Below are 4,490 nucleotides of genomic sequence, written 5' to 3'. Positions count from 1 at the left end.
GTAGGAATTATGCCACTTCACTGACTGAATTTCTGGAAAAGAGCTCCAAATTGTATTTTAAAGAGCTTTGATCATACAAAATAGCATACACACATAGCTTTGGCTTTCCTGTATCTTTTTTGCAGCAAAGAATCAATATGGTTGCTGCAGGTTTTTTTTTAAAAAGTGGTAACCCGATGGCAACTACTTGCTTGTAAAAACGTATTATGGTGGTTCTTACCTTTCTTGACCATGAAGAATAAGGAAGAATAGTTCTTTCTTTACTTGACTCTTAAAAATAAGAGATGTATCCATGGAATATGCAGCTCTGTTAATTGGGAAATTCTCCATAGTTGCAGGCAGGCTCCTTGCCTGGTCTCCCCCTTGCTGTAGGGAGCACCCTCTTAACCCAGAACTGCACTATGGCTGCTGAACAAAGGTGAGGCTGGGGGTCTGTGAACAAAAGACAACCAAACCAAGATCTCCTTTTTCCCCAGCCAGGATAGAAATCATGAACTGGAATTGTTTAAAGCAAAAATAAATTTTAAATGAAAGCAAACAATAAAAATGGCTCATTTCTACTTTGTGCAGAAGACTACAGAGGAGTTTTAAAGGGGTCACTTGCAGACGGCATAATTGCCACATGGCAAAATAAACCAAAATTGCTGCTTTTATGTCAGAGATATAACCAAGACTTGGCCTACTTGTTGCACATTTCATATTATAGGCAGAAGTTACGGGTTTATGTACTGGAACTCTCTTTATAACAGCATATCAAAAGTGCTTCACATGAACATATGTTTTCCCATGGTTGTGTTTTCTGAGCATGCTGAACGATTTAGTAATGCCAGCTAATGATGCAAAATGGGTTTCAATAGCAGTTTTAGTGGCTAAATGAATCATACTTAGATAAGGGAAATCTGAAACATTCCAATTTATGCAAAATTGCTAAATGACCTATCCAACACATCTCTAAGGAGAAGTTAACACAGGGTGGTACATGGAACTGGAAAAATACAGCAATGTTTTCTCCTTTATAAAATGAATAGGATTTTAAAGAGAACTTCTGCATGCAATACCAAGTATTTTCTTTATGTTTGTTGTCCTTAAAAAGATTGATACAAGTATTTGGAGATGAATTCTGTTTTTACTTTTTGTTTCTAGTCTGCTGAAATAATAGCTAATTGTCATTTGTTTTGTTTTCTAGTGATTTCTCTCTCTCTTTTTTTTTTTCTTTCTTTTTCTCATTAGATATTAACAAACAGGAAAATAGAAAAATACAAGTACTGTGACTAGCCAAACAAGTGCTGTAGTGCATATTTTATCCTACTTTATTTTATAGACCTATCAAATGTTTTTTTCCTCCAAAAGGAGTTTTTCAAATCTACACAGAAAATATGAGAGGATTTCTTACACTGTTTTGGACATGCCAGAGTTGATTAACAAATGCATTCATATTCGTGGAACTAAAATCAAATTACCATAAAACTTACATAAAAGAAATATGGAATTAGCTGAGTTCCATGCCGTGATTTCTATCAGAAAATTATTTGGACTATCAATCTGCTTTGTTTATTTTTTAGGTCATTATATGAAACATTATCAAAAACTTGCTCCTTTGGGAACACTAGAAAATAGGAAGGGACAGTAAACCAGTAGAAAATCTTGTTGACATAATAAAAGGCAAGCTGTCCAGAAAAGTAAGTGTTACTCTCAAAACACTAATCACTAAAGATGTTCATGGTATGTGAATTTCATTCAGTCTTCTAGTATTGCTAGATTGTATTTCTAAAAATGGTGCCTGAAAAAAGTGCTTTATTAGGGACGTCTGTACTATTTACTGCAGCACTGTGTAGCATTTTATATGGCAAAACACTTCTTAAGTTTTAAATAAATTTTATCCCTGGCGACAAGTTAATAGATATCACACTAGGCTATTTGCTCTGAATTGATTTATGCTGATAGTAGGCAGAAATGGTAGCCTTCATATTCTGAGAGAAAATTGGGAGTGGGATGTGGAGGAGGAAGTAGAGGAAAAATGAATTTTATAGTGATCTTAATTAGAAAAATATTACAGCACTGGGGTCACACAAAGGGAGTAAAGCATTCTTTTACTTTATGGCAGGATGATTGATAGATTCTGCAGAGGATTTGTGGCAAAACCAAACAGTAAATTGCCATAAAGAACAAAAACAACAACAAAAAATACAGCCAGAAACATTTTATTTATTTATTTATTTATTTTTGTGCAACGGGCCCACATAATTAGGATTTTTTTTCCTTTTTTTTAAGATACTTCATATAGTCTTAACCAAGGAATTTTCAAAACAATCTCTACTGAGACATGAAAAACCTATCAACAGAATATAAGACTTAAAATGAATCTGTGAGGGTAAGTATTATTCAGTGCACATAATGAGAAAAATAGAATGTTTAAAGATGACACTGACTTATTTTAATTATTCTTAAGCTTCTCAGACACTGAGACGTGAAGCTGGGGACCAGCAGCACCCAGAATGTGTCTCCTCAATAGCTTGGAAGCGTAAGCAAGGTCTCCATTCAGCTGTAAAGGAACATTATAGGGTGGTGAGATAACTGATAGAAGATTACAGACTGATTAAATTACTGCAAACCAAAAGCAATGAAAATAGCACAAGAAATTAATTTACAGAAAAATCAGTCTTGAAATGTTCTCAAGCAACACTAATTTAAGCTTTTCATTGCTTTGAAGAAATGGTGTTACATGAAATTCAGAACACATTTCAAAGACCTTCAAAACCCTATAGAGGCTTAAATGATTTTCAAATCACAGCCCTTCCTACCTTTCTTTTCTTTTGGTATCACTTAGGAGCATGGTGGGAAAGTAAAGATCTGTATCAGGATAAGGTGTGAGTATTTTTTGTGTCTGGAAAGTGATAAAATGTCCTCTAGAAATCTCAGAGCCCTAGATCTATGTGCATCAAAATATACTGTCAAACATTAAATCTGACCCCAAGACAAGCAAACAAATGCCAACAAATAGCTCCAAGACATGAATAAATTAGAAAATTCATTACTTTTGTGGGCTTTTATAACTTCTCCACTTTGTCTCTAAGAAATACCACAAACAGGAGATCATTTAGAGGACTGGGTTTTAAAGTAGTGGACACCTTAATATATAGTACAGATGGACATGTAAGCAATATAAACTCAGGTATCTACATTTAAACATCTAATTGCATATGGTAAATTATTATCAGCTGCTTCAATGGAAAGTGCAGGGATTCCTTCCAAATGCAGGTATGCAGTTCTCTGCCTCAGTAAGTTCCCTGCCTGCTTCCAGCAGCTGACTCCATGTAGGCTGACTCCTACCTCAAAGGCCATTCCTTGTTCCAAAGATGCTTCTTATTTTTCAAGTCTTCTGTAGGTTAAATGTTCATCATGTGGAAAGTCACTCTCCTTGAATTTACTAAATTTGATGTTATCACATTCCCTGGCTTTCTTCCTTTTTGTTACTGTTTTCATATCCAAAACACAGAAGGTCAAAAAATGTTATTGCATTGATTCTGTATCAATATGTTTTCATATGAAAAGGACACCTTTGGATGTCAGAACAGAAATTGAAAGACAGTAGAATATATTTTAATGTAAATCCAATGATATGTTTTAAAAGCAGAAATTAAACATGTTTCTAAAGAAACAGATTTACAATGTAATTAATAGCTAATTGTACAGTGTTTATATTCTTACTCTCTTGAAGCAGACTGTTTTCTTTAAATATTTCTTTTAAGTCTGAAAGCAGCAGCTGTCTGAAAGGAAGATTTAAATTTTACTTGAAAATTAATCCTGGGTGTAGCAAGTATCAAAAAAGAAAGATAAAAAGTAAGATGACATCCCTCTTTTTTTCTCAACTGTGAAATTATACAAATGACATTACAACATTTCAGAGTGGTTTTTTTTATATATATAAATAATTTTCACTTTACATTGAATATTTGCACATTAATAACTTGGTGATTTTGTCATTTTCAGTGTACTCTTCTTTCATGAACACTGTGTGATTATTCATAATGAGCAGCCGGTGTCTTTGAAAGTACTGTAGACTGTGCAAGTAAGATAAAAAAAAATTATTTTTGTAGTGACTGCAAATGAAAGACCTCATTAATCAACTAGACTCCATTTAAACATTAGCATTAGAAACTTCAGTATGTAATCATTATATGTTTAACCCTTTAAATGCCACACTTTTCAAAGTCACCTGTTGGAACCTGTGAGGCAACATTTCATTAACTCAATGTACGTATTCTGTATGCAACGTGTACTCCAGACGGAAAGTGGAGCTGAAGTCTCCTCCTAGATTCTCAGACTTCTCACTATGTTTACTGAAAGCACTATCTGAGTACTGATGGGAGAAACAGCTGCCTTTCCAAAGCATTTGGATGGGTTAAGAAACTGCTGATACCACAGTAAAGGGTATTTATGAAGTTAATGTGGATGGATTTTTGTATTATAAAGTTAGCCCAGTGATGCTG

General features: G+C 34.1%; 1 protein-coding gene across 8 annotated transcripts in view; it reads left to right on the top strand.

Annotated features, from left to right (window-relative positions):
- The window catches only part of LOC308196777 (dynein axonemal heavy chain 12-like), a 159,567-nt gene extending 155,764 nt beyond the window's left edge, over window positions 1–3,803 (top strand). For all 8 annotated transcript variants that reach the window (XR_013952392.1, XR_013952393.1, XR_013952394.1 and 5 more), the window contains 3 exons: window positions 1,563–1,679; window positions 2,272–2,371; window positions 2,450–3,803. The gene's annotated coding sequence lies outside the window, so the exon portion shown is untranslated. The remainder of the gene's footprint in view (window positions 1–1,562; window positions 1,680–2,271; window positions 2,372–2,449) is intronic.
- The last annotated feature ends 687 nt before the right edge of the window (window positions 3,804–4,490 follow it).

The sequence above is a fragment of the Anser brachyrhynchus genome (assembly GCF_964034855.1).
Source record: "Anser brachyrhynchus genome assembly, chromosome: 1".
NCBI classification, from domain to species: Eukaryota; Metazoa; Chordata; class Aves; order Anseriformes; family Anatidae; genus Anser; species Anser brachyrhynchus.
Note: the sequence above shows the minus strand (reverse complement) of the source record. Positions and strands in the feature narration are given on the sequence as shown.